Source organism: Ochotona princeps, chromosome 1 (genome assembly GCF_030435755.1).
Source record: "Ochotona princeps isolate mOchPri1 chromosome 1, mOchPri1.hap1, whole genome shotgun sequence".
Classification (NCBI taxonomy): domain Eukaryota; kingdom Metazoa; phylum Chordata; class Mammalia; order Lagomorpha; family Ochotonidae; genus Ochotona; species Ochotona princeps.
Window position 1 is genome coordinate 79,910,753 of NC_080832.1, and position 13,421 is coordinate 79,924,173.

Here is a 13,421-nt window from a genome sequence, read left to right on the forward strand (position 1 = left end):
AGGTAAAAGGTGTCTGAGTGCCATAATCTTTCACTGCTTGCTTAATATTTTTTAGATCTTTAAACTGCAGAGGTTGATGTTTGTGGCGTGGTGTCCACCACCTCGTGCAGGGGTCTGAATAACAGGGCAGCATATTACACTCTTCTTGGGGAGATCTGAAGCCTCACTCTTATGGGGTTCTATTACAGGTTCCTCTTCTAGTAATAAGGCAGGGGCTGAAGGAGCTGCTGCTTCTGAAGCATAAGGTGGAGGTGGGTGAGAGTCGTCATGATTGACTATTAGTCTGAGAGCGTATAGTTTCTGGGACAGATTGATCAAGGGGCTTGGCACTGGACTCTGCCTCAATATCTATAATGACAGAAGATGGTCAAGAACCAGGGGAAGGTGAGGGAATAGGTGTGGACAGCCGAGAGTGACTTTCTTTAAGAGATCATTCTCCCTCAGAAGCCAAATTCTGTAAATCTGGATGCTGAAACTTAATCTTTAAAATATCATAAATCAAAGTCCAATAATTAAAAGCAGTAACAGGAATTTTCTCAGATCCAAAAACCTCATAATAATCTTTAAAACAATCACCTACTCTACACCAAGTTTTCTCATCAATAGAACCGTCCTGGGGATGCCAGGAACAAATCAGACCAACAAAATCCAAAAAGGTTTTGAGGTCTTTCTTTTTCACCCTAATTCCTCGTGTCTTGAATGAATCTATAAGACCTTGCAAGAATAGGTCATGTTATGATAATCCTTGTCCCATCTTACCTTGGCTCCGTAAGATTTGCGCCGTGAATATTTCCCACGAGCTCGACTTCCGGCGGGTCAACCGTGAAACTGCTCAACCGGTGTTCCTTTTCGACACCACGAGAGGCCTCTCCATGAATGATGGCACGGCGTTCTCTCTGTCGGTGGTCTGCATACATCCACGTTGGGCGCCAATTTGTCCTGTCCAGCAGGACAGTCAACAGGGTCGCAGCCACCTAGGAGAGAATGAAGGGACAAGAGACACAAAGAATGGACAGCAAGACAGTAGGTCTGATCAAGCTGTCAGTTTATTGATTTCAACTGAGGGTTTTTATATTCTTCAGTAACTAAGGCTCAGGGAAAGAGAAGCTGGGACGCAAGCCATGGTCTCAAGACCGATTGTTCTTAAGCAGCCACCATATCAACAATAGTAACCAACATATCGACAATAGCATAGGTAATCAGTAACAAGATGTTGGTAAGCACAGCATCAATCACATTCTAAAACAGTTGCTAGGAACAATTGAAGCTGAGCGTGTGATTAGTTTCATAACTTCTTTCCCAAGCATCTAGCCAACCAGGGGTTTCCACTGTCCCATAGGTCTATATTCAAAATGGCTTCAGTGTGGCTATAGTGCACGTCTCCTGACAACTTCCAACTGGACCTGAACCTATTCGAAGCCAAGGGCTAGGAGCTCCAACATGGGTGCTAGTTTCCAAGGCTTTGGGCCGTCCTCTACTGCTTTCCCAGGCTACAAGCAGGGAGCTGGATGGGAACTGGACCAGTCTGGACATAAATAGTACCCACAGGGGATCCTCGTGCTCTCAAGGTCAGAATTTAACCACTGAATTATTGTACTTGGCATTAGGTATATCTTTCTATTAAACACATGTATTTCTTTATTTCAGAGAAAGTGTCCCTTGGTTTTTCTTCAACAATCCACTCATATAAAAATAATAATCTTCTGCTCTGAATATTTTGTCCATAACTCCAACTTACTCAATTTCAAATAGATAATTTTCTACCTTAATTTTCACTCTCATTTTTGCCTTCTCTGTTCTATTTTTATCACTTTCTGGCTTTCAAAGCTTCTACAATAATTTTTTCAGCAATTTTATTTTATGTTACAGAAAGTTATTCTTTCGGTACAGAGTTATTTTACTGTGTGGTATCTTTTTCTTTGTCTAGAGTGGTTGGCAGAATTCTAAGCTGACAAGGTTCCTATTCTCTTTAACTGCCTTACGTAACTATCCTCTCTTAAGATGGGAAGGAACGAACCATAAATACAAGGGTATCCTGCAATTCTGTTTTATAACAGAAAAGGTTATGACAGGAGAGGAGTAACTTCTGGAGGGACTTCCACCAGCCTGGCTACTGGCTACTGCACTTGCAGGTAAATGAGGGAACTGAAACCTGGTGGTTTAGAGGAGAGAAAGCAAAGGAATTTGGCCAAACCAATATACCCCCCAACATGGGAGAGCTGCGCTGTGATTGTTGGTATCAACCACCACTTACAGGCACACACAAAAGCCATGGCTAGGGGGCCAGCCTAGCAGGGCTTGACCACAGTATCTGACAGAGAGTCAGGATATGGGGTAGACTGTTGTTGGCTGGACAATGACACTAACCAGCTCATGAGAGAACTGGGTCTAAGAGTAGAACTTTTGGGGAGATTGTGGGCTCACCCCTGTGGGATTGCCATATCAGCTGGTTTACTCGAGGGCTGATGCTGATGACAGGATGAGCTAGGCATGACCATGGAACTCATCAACACTCTTCATACTGGAGCTGGGAATAGGCTGTGCTGGTTCAGGTTGTGGCACTTGCAGGCACACCCAAGAATTGGGTACTGGGTAGGTCAGGCCACAATATTCACCAGCACACACAAAGGCTGAGACTGGGGGGTCAAGTCCTGGGTAAGGGCCTAGCACCCACTAGCACACATGAGATCTGGGTCTGGGAGTGGGTTTGGTGGGGGAACTTGGGAATCTCTTCTGGTGGGCCATCACTCCCACTGATGAGCATATAAGTCAAGGATGGGTGTTGGTTAGGCTGCCCAGGGCTGTTTCACTTGTTGGCAGGTATGTGAGTTGGCTCTCTAAGGGGTAGACCGGGAAGGGCCAGGCCAAACCATAGAACACTGCATGTAAAAACAAAAAAGCAAACAAAAAAAATTAGAATAGATAGCAGAGAACAACAAGGAAAGCTTAGAACCAAACAGGAAATGGTCAGCGTGGATTCACTTATACCTCACTAAGTAGGACACAAAGATTAGTTACTCCTCACTAGGGTACTGAAGATTTCTCTGCACACCCCTCCTAAAACTGTTCTGCACCTAAACTGTTGACATATGCCTTGTTAGAGTTATAAACCAGTTTAGACTATCCTAAAATCTGCCAAGTTCAGCAAAATTATGCGTCAACACTATAAACTGCTAAATACTAAAATGAAAATAGACACGAGATAGCTGAATTATTAGTACCCTATAGCCATTTTAAGGTGTATAGCAGCTGGTTGTGTATATAAACTAAAATTGAAATGTCAATAAAGTAGTCACAGGATGTGATTAAGAACTTGCATTTTTTAAAACATATTCGTTACTTAATACTATGTCAATTAATTCTGTAATGTTGTAAATTGCTGTTGATGTTATGTTGTGGCTTTTAATTGATCGGGATGATACTCTGCCAGCTCTACCTTCAGACCAGAGATGGTCTCCCCAAGAAACTGTTGAATTTATATGGACAATAAGAGGCTGGACTCTATGCTTGGTACATGCTTGCAATGGAAGAATCATAACTGGAGTTGAACTGTAATACTGCAATAAGGTGGAGGAATGGGGAGAGGGCAGGGGGAGGGGTTGGGGGAATCCCAGAGCCTATGAAACTGTGTCACATAATGCAATGTAATTAATAATAATAATAAAAAAGAACACTGCATGTGTGGAAGCCAGGATGGGGTACAGGCCATGCCAAGCTATGTTAGGCTATTAAACCAGTTTGCATGAAAGCCAGGAATGGGGGATGCCTGGCAGGGCTAGGTTGTAGCACCCATCAGTGAGAGCTGGGACTGGGGGATGGACCAAGCCAGGTCAGGCTGCAGTGTCTCATGACAAAATCCAAACAGGGTAATGGGTTATGTTGGGATGGGTTGGAGCAACTATTGCACACACAAGATCTGTGGCTGGGAACAGGCCTGTTTGGGGAGCTAAGGGGATGGCCTAATTGGACTGTGGTTCCCATTGGCAATCACGAGGGCCAGAATAGGGGTGTCAAATTGGGCTGACATTAATGAAGCATCACTGGGAATGGGTGTGGACTGGGTCTAGGGTATGCCATATTTGGCTGGGCTTCATACCCATTGGTGCTCACAAGAGTCAGAGTGAGTGTAGGAAAGCCTGGGCTAGGTTTCTGTACTTGCTGAACCATGCAAGAGCATGGGGGTGGGCAAGGCATGGCTGGGCTATAGCACCCAAGACTGAGAGCCATAATGGGTGTGGGTTGGTTGGGCAAGGCTGCTGTACATGCTACGACAGGAGGTGAGCCAAGTCAGGCTAGATCCAGGGTCCACTGATGTTAGCAAGATCTGCCATTGGGAGGAGACATGATAGAAGAGCTTGGGGAACGCCTTTGTCAAGGCTCAGTCTCTACAGGTGAATGCAAGTACCAAGGCTTGGATCAGCTCAGATTAGGCCAGGTTACAATACGCACCAGGATATATGTGGGTCAGATATGGGTGCAAAACCTAGACTGAGCCAATTCATAGCACCCACTGGCAGATGTGAGAGTCATGACGGGGTGCAGGGCAGGCCGAGTGGGGCCAAAAACAGTCATTTAACATTAGGGCTGGGACTGCGGTCTGGCTGCGCTGGATGAGGCTGCAGAACCCACCAGCATGAGCTGGAACTGGGGGAAGGTGAGGCTGAGCTAGGCTTCAGCATCTGCTGGTGAATGTTGAAGAGAGGCGAACTGTGCCAGTCTGGGCTTCATCTCCCACCAGACCCAGGAATGGGGTGTGAACCCAGCAGGGGACCTCCTGGTCACTATTCCTATTGGTGGACATGAGAGCTGGAACTGGGAACAGATCATTCTGGGCAGGGTTACAACACCTGTTAGGGCTGGATGTGAATTGGGTAAGTGATCATATCCAAAGGTATATGCATGAAGATGTTGGTTGGGCTTTGCTGCAGCATCAGCTGGCAGGTGCTGGGACTGGGGAAAATCCTGTCAGGTTAGACTATAGAACCACATGGAAAATGAAAGATCTGAGGCTCAGTAGGGAAACTGGACACTTCTCTGATGCGATGCAAATCCCAGTAGTAAGCATGAAAACAAGGGCTGGGTAGGGGTGGTCCTGGCTAGTAGGCAATGGAACCCACTGAAATGAGTGAGGGTTGGAGAGTGAGGTTATTAGGCTGTAATGCACATTGATGTGTACAAAAGCTTAATGGGATGTGGGACAGACTGGACAAGTCTGCTGCACATACCAGCATGCACAAGAACTAAGGTTGAGTACAGGCATGTTGGGGAATATTGGGGGTTGCCCGAAATAGGCTGCAGTTCCTGCTGGTGTAAGTGAAGGCAGAGTGTGTGGTGGGCCAGGTTAGGCTGGGCTACAACATTCATTGGTTTGCGTATGCAATGGGAATGGGGACAGAAGTGACCCTGCAATTGCAATCACCAGTATGAAGGTTGATATAGGTAATGGACAGAGTTGGTCGCCAAACTGGCTGGCACACACGAGTCAGGTCTGGAGTCACCTCTGGTGAAGTTTCTTTGGGGACTCCTCCCAACTGAATCATTGGTCTCAGAACTCCACCCATGGTGAAAATCACAGGATATGTGGTGTGACAGTGGGGTACAAATGTCAGAACTAGGTTTCCATGGTTGCTGAGGGCGGTGATGCAGAAGGCATGCCCAAATGCTCATGTGGACATGACGACCAATTCGTTGATATCTGCAGAGGATGTCTAGTACCACAGAAAAGAACAAATTGGACAGCTCTCCCAGACAAATTTTGACAGTGAGTATCTGGTCAAATGGAGAATCTAAGGTGGGCTATGTCAGCCAATGAACCTTGGAAGAATCCTCTGTCTTGCAGCAATGAAATCAATAGCATCTCAGAGCTATCAAAACCACTGAAGCAGTATCTTCAGAAATTGCTCCAGTATCTTCAGAACATTTCCAAGGGAACCTGGAATGACATTGGGCAATCTTCCCGCATTCCTGGGCACTGATGTGATTGGGCTGCTGGGAGTGGCCCTCTCCCTTTCTCTCCCGATTTTCCCCAGATACCAAAAGAATAAAGGAAATTAGAGGCAGTTGTCTCATCCACTTTCCCCCATTGCTTGACCCTCCCAACCTTAATTGGTTGTCCACATGGGCATGTGTCTCTTTGAATTATGTGAACATCACCAAAAATGATGACATTATAATTTTTTTGAAGTTGGTCTTATGATACCTCTGTCAAGGTTTAACAAGTCTGCAATTATTGTTGTCAGGACTGAGCTTTCTTTTTGTTTCATGGACAGAATGTCTTGTTTGTTTGCTCTTCTTTTTTTTTTTTTTCTTTTTTCTCTTTTACTATTTTCAGTTTTTTATTAGGCTCAAGCCTTTAATCAGATAGTGACTATTCTTAGTCTTTCTTCTTACATGTGAGCCACTAAAAATGGGATCAGAGGCTGAATGAGGCACTGAGAGTAACAAATTTCCTTTTAGAATGATAGAAGCAGCTATATGGAGATTTCTTCTTGGCTCATATTGAATTTCTCCAGTAGAGAAATGTTTGATCTCTGGCTAAGTGCTTAATGCATGGCTGCTAGAAATCCGCCTGAGATTGGTAAGGAAATATAAGCCTTGGCAAACTTACAGGGAAACTACTGTCAAAATAAGCTTATGGGAGGCCATTTTATATGGACTGGTCTGCATTAGCCTCAGCAGACCAGATTAAAACAAAATGGAGTCATTCACACTAAAATAGAAAGGAGGAAGACACACAAACACATCAGGGATTTTTTGTTGTTGCTTGTTTGTTTCTGAAATCAGGAGAATTGCAGAAATTGATTTGAAAGAGCATAATCTATCCAAGTCAGTGGTTCAAAGAAATTTTATTCTTTTTGCTTACAAGAAAATTCACTTGGAGTATCCTGATGTTAACCAGTTCATTTTTTATTTTGTGATTTTTTTCCTTGTTCACAATTTACAGAGGAAATGTGCATAATTCTAGAGTTACATAATATCCAATAATTATTAAATCAAGTTTATATTCCATTTATTTTCTTTATACTATCAGTTAAGTCCTATTTATATCATGACCATATACAGTTTACATATTTCAGAGCACTGTCTCAAATCTCATCCTGCCTGGGGGTAGATGTTTAGAAGACAGTGCTTGTATAGACATTTAATATTAGGTTGACTTGCAACAACTCATTGTAATGTGAAGCCTGAAGCTATAATACCAACCTCTAAGAAATCCTCAGCTCATTTTCATGAAGACTAGAGAAGTACAAGCATATGTATGTAAGTATTTATAGACTAAATTATAACTAGGGCTACAAAATTAAATAACAAAATTTACATGAAAAGAGTACATAAAAAGGTGGGATTGAGCAGTTTAACAATTGCAATGAGTTGCAGGTTTGATGCATTTTTATCATATGAATTTTGACTGAAGATGAGATCTATGGTTTTCAAATTTTTAGATTTATTTAAACTGACAGATTTTACAGAAAGAGAGGAGAAACAGAGAAATCTTCTATTCGCTGGTTCACCCCCCCCAAAGGGCTACAACAACTGGGCCTGAGCTGTTCCAAAGACAGGAAGCAAGAGCTAGGAACTTCTTTTCAGTTTCCTATATGGGAATGGGGACCCAAGGTCTCGGACCATCCTCGGCTGCTCGCTCTGGCGATAACCAGTGCCCATGTGGGATGCTGGATTGCCACACTGTGTCACTGGGTCCCAAGGCCTGTTTTTATAATGGAGAACAAAGGAAGAATCTGCATTTATATCCAAATATTCTGGATAATAAAGAACAGCTCATTAATTCTAAATTGCACATAACTTGCCCCTGTTTTCAAACAGCTTTCAGAGTTTGAGTAAATGCTCATCAAAATTATATTTGAATAGTTCATACATTTCAACTATGTTTCTAGACTCTTGAAAATAGAACACAGTATTCACATCACTACTGTTTCTTTGGACTGTGAGAGAGAAGGCTATTATTATTATTAATCTTAGTAATGAAAACTGTTGTGATTGCAGAAAATATCGGTAGACGCAGCAAAATAATCACATTTTATTTATTCATTGAATGTATTAAAATATGCTATTGCAGCAGCTTATAGGCACATTGAGAAATATAAACCTAATTAGAATAATACATCAAAATACAAATATAATATGGATACAATAAATGTGGGAAAAGACAAATAATACAAATGCTCACAATAGATTAGATACCAAGAAAACTAATATGGGCAGTAGCTGATGTTACATGACTACAAAAATGTTTTTCTTAAACTCCCACTGTTTTCAAGGAAGAAAAAAACTGAGCTCTTTCTCCATTTTATACATGGATTTCTATTTTTTAAACTTTGTACATATTAATAAGTACTGTGATGAGTTATTTTGAATGTGTATTATAAAAAACTTGATATCTTCCACTTCTTTCATGCACTGAAAAAGATATACATATATATTTTTTGCCTACTGAAAAGGATATGAAACAGCAAAATTATCACTAAAGTGTTTAGGAAAAAAATGAAAAGTATAGTTTGTGAAATAAAATATTCATCAAGGTGAGATGAATTCTCTGTTGCATGCAGATTTCAGCATATTTCCTCTCCTTTCAGTGCCCTGCATAGCAACAGCCAAACACCCTGCAAGAACAGATTCACTTTGCCTGTGACTGAAGGCCTCATTTTAGAATTACATAATTTATCTTTAAAGCTAAAGACCTTCAAGCACTTAGGCAACTTGATCAGTGACCTTATAAATCTCAAATTATTGATAGAGCTAGGTTTTATCATAGTTTACCCTTGTTTTCCTTCTTTCTTGTTTTTAAATCCCTTATTGGATTTGTGTCCTTATACACATGAACACTTCCAACAGATCTGCTACAGACATTAAAAAATATTTTGAAGGCTATTGTAGAGTCATCAATGCCTTTCCCTTATTTATAACTAACACTCATCATTCACACCACATTCTTAGACCATACAGCACAATGGGGAATGATTGTATCAACATTTATTTGAAGTGGGGATTTTATTTGTATGATTCTCTTTTTTTTTTGTAAAATCAACAACTGTCTTAAAGAAAAATGCGTAAATAAGTATTCCCTCACCAATCATGTTTTTAGCATGCAAATAAAATAAATAGATTTTTCATACTACATAATCAGCAAATTAAAGATTCCTTCTTAAGGTATTTGGCATTAGGGACTAGCAACTATTTCATGAAAAATGCTTTTCACATTAAAGACCTGTTAGTTTGTCATGTATGTGAATGAAATTTAATCTGCACAGATACTGCTAGCCAAATAGCTTTTATTCTAATCTTACAATAGCCATCATATTTTAAAGTAGCATGATCTGCTGCCTTAAATTTAGTTGCTGTATTATAAAATATTCTGTGATCAAATATTTACTAGTCAGTCTTGCCAACAACCCTATGATTATCACCTTTTGACCATTTGAATTGATTTTACTCATTTATTAATTCTAAAATGTTGATCAAGATCTTCATATCCATGAATCTCATGCATTTTTTCCTGAGTAGTGTGTGCTTTGCCCTCAGAAAAGCCCCTGCCTGGTTTGAAAGATACAGGCAAATAAAAAAGTTACAAAACAATGTAATAGATTTTATTATGAGAAGTCGTGCAAAATCCAGCGCTGTAAGAGCTGGAGGTCAGAATATATCTACAGAGGGAGCAATTTCTTGGCTAAAATTTAAAGGACAATTTTCTGGGTGAAAATATCTAGAAGGTCCAAGGAAGCTCCATTCTGTCCAAAGAAACAACAAATGTTGTCATCAAGAAATCAAAATAGTATTCAGAAGATACATAAATTGAATAAAATCAATTGTGAAATCAGTAGAGAAGTAATCCCTTAATACTAAATTAAACCAGAATACAAGACATGAATAAAGATGGGAGTCATATCAGAATTTGGGGAATTAATAACGGAAGGTTCACAAAAGTAGGCTTTAGCATAGAAAAAATATATCAATATGTTAACTTGAAATATTTCTTAATCTAAATGAAAGGTCAACATGACCACATAAATAGAATGGGATTATTTAAGTATTATATAATAGCAGCTCAGGAAGTAGGAAATATAGATCACTTTAATTTAAAGTCACAATGTTTAACAGCAGCGACTTGACTGACAGGTAGGTCACCTGCATGAAAACAAATGCTTCAAGGAACAGAATGTCAGTCTCACACATTCTACTTGACTGAAAACATATCATATATTCTCTCATTTGGGAACCTGTCTCATTTCAGGTGATTTTCTCATGGTATGCATGTGAGAATGTATTATCATTTGGCAAAAGCTAGCTCACCGTTGGCAGTCTATGAAGCTCCTGAACTGTGTTTAGGAAGTGAATCAGTTTGGCAGGAATGTGAGGGAAAAACTGGAGAACTTACCACGTGAGTGTTCTATTCTTGGTGTTTTCTCTAGAAGCTGAATATCGATGTGCCATTCAAAAGACCACCTTTATACCTCCTTTCCTGTATTATGCAAGTTAGGAAAATAAAAAAATGTTACAGGGATCTGATTTAATTATATACTGTTTCTGTAATTTTGATGTAAATTGCTTTTCTCCATCCAGACAAAACCAAAATGCATACTGGTATGAAGCTAGTTTTATCAGATTCTGATTTTTTTAAGGTTTAATAATCTGACATATAAAGAACAGTATGTTGTGGCTCTAAGGAAATAGCTTTTCAGGCTAATGTGGTTTACAGTAGAGATAAAAGAACAGTCTCTGTGAGCTGGTGCTACAGTGCAGCGGGTTAGTGTGCCAGTTCCATTTCCAGCTGCCTCACTTTTAATTCAGCTTGTGGTAATAAATCTGGAAACTCAGTAGAAGACTGTTCAAGCATTTGGAGTCCTGCACCCATGTGGGAGATTGGCAAGATTGTCCTGACTCCAGGCTTTAGCCTGGACCAGCCCTGGTTGGTGTACTTAGAGAGTGAACCAATAGATGGAAGACTCTCTCTCTCTCTCTCTCTCTCTCTCTCTCTCTCTGTCCCACCATCTCAGTAACTCTGCCTTTCAAATAAAAACAAGTAACAGGGAGCTGCACTGGAAGTGGAAAAGTCCGTATTCAAACCGGCAACCACACAGGATTCTAGCACCACAGGTGTTAGCTTAGCCTATTGCATGGCAGCTGTGACAAATATAAATTTTTCTTTTATTCTTTTTTTTAAGTTTAGTGCCAGTAGTTAAATTTCCTACAGTGAAAACCTTCCATTTGAATTTCCTAATGTTCAAATTCTTGTACTTCAACTTGTTCTCTCTGATTAAATTTTCTCACACATAAACTAGAGATGCTACTACTATTATGTGTATCTAATGGAATTGTTGTAATAGTAAAAAATAAAATATCAATGAATGTATGATTCTTAGAAAATTGCCTAGCAAATGATAAGTCCAAATTTTTTTTTCAATAATTTGCCTAATCTATTAGAATTCCTATTCCATTAATTTCAGAAAACATTATTACCACATTTCTGAGGGTAACATTAGGGAGATGATAAAGATACAGTCTTTTTTTTTTGCTTGAGAATATAATATTTCCAAAGCTAATGGAAAACATTTATTTACTGACAAATTTAAATGCTTACTCCTAAGCAAACAACAAAATGATAAAAAAATCAAGCTTTATTGCATGATAATAAAAGTGCTGAAAAAAATAGAAAATTTCAAAAGCAGGCAAAAACAAAATAAACAAAAATTGTGAGTAGTTCTGACAACCATGAACTTTTCATGAAAAAATAGTGAAGATAAAAATCCATGGAAAGCAACTATCAGGAACTGAAAGGATAAAGCCCAAAGTAGGATGACTGTTAAGTCTGAAAATAATCAAAACACAAAGTCTTCAGGTAGAGTAAAATCAGTTCAATGGAGTAAAATATCAACCAAATAACAGGAATTAGGCTGAAAGACAGATACCAGAAGAACTGGTGATTAGCTGCTGAAATGGTAAATATTTGAATAAATATTGAACTCTCTTGGTTACTTCTTCACATGTTAAATATACAAGCATGAAATTCTTTGTGTAATAACTCTTCTTCATATAAGTAGATATTTTCAAGAAGCCTATGGTTTTGCAAAGTTTCTACACAGTAATGGAACATTAACAATAAATGGAATGTCAAAAGGTGCATCTTCAGATAATCTATGTGTGTAAATCTGTATCAAAGAGAAAGCAAATGAATAAATATATAAAATATGCACACTTTATTAAATCTGTTAGTACAAGGAATTGCAAAATGACAGCACAAAGATGGTTACTGAAAAGTCAGTGAACAGTTTAAACGGAATTATAAAATATCTAAAAGAAGAACAGAAGAATAAGAAGTAAACATGGGGCTGGGTTTTGATTCTAGCAGTTAAAACCCAGGTGAAGATGCCCATATTCTGTGCTGGTATGTATCTAGGTTCAACACCCAATTCCAGCTCCAGAGTCCGTTTCTAGTAATTACAAACCCAGAGCAGCAGTGCTGATAGTTCTGTTCTTCTGCTTGCTTTATCTGTGAGGAGACTTGGATTACTGGATTCAGGCCTTGCCTGGTTAAACTGGTTGCTGGCATTTGGGGAGCCACCCAGAGGATTGGAGCCTTCTGACTCTCAAATAAAGAGCTAAAATTTTAAGTAAATGTGATACAAGTGACAAAATACTACATGTGCATAAAGCTATACAGATAACTGTATTAAATATTAATGCAGTAATTTTGTTTAGAAGTTGAAATTATAATGGTCCATGAAAATGAAAGTAGATTCTGAGGTTCTGGGCAGCTGAAGACAATAGAAATAACACTCTGTTATTTTTTTTTCTTCTTAAATGTTTTAAATCATTTTCCATAATGTGGTTTTGTAAATATAGGGATTCTCTCCTCCATCTCTCCTTTTTCTCCTCTCTATTCTCCCGTCCTGCCACTGTTATCCCCCATATTATTACAGAAGTACACATTTTATAAAATTAGTTCAGATGAGACAGTAACGATGAGCACAAGAGGGACCAACACCAAGTACAGGGGGCAGGAGAAGGATTTCCTGACATGCCATAGTATATTGCTTAAAATTCCTAAATTTCACCAGAAAGTTGTGATTCACAAACAGTAGGTAAGAAAAGTCACCGCATATGTTCTCATGGAAGTCTAGATCTTGAAATTCCTAAACGCTTCAAAGCAACTATGTAAAAACAATGCGCACATAGACAAAGGAATCTTTTACTTTCAGATATTATTTTCAAAATGTCAGTAAGGCCTCCCCTCCCCCCCCAGTTTTATGGTAGTTGCAATTATGGTGAAATTGATAAAATATTTCACCCTAGTAGTAAATCCCTATAGTTATAGCTAGGTGTTTGCTTCAGATGAAAGAAATGCTTTGTGTTTCTGTTTGAATCTTATATTTGAGATGAATTCAGAAGCCTATGAAACTGTACTTAGC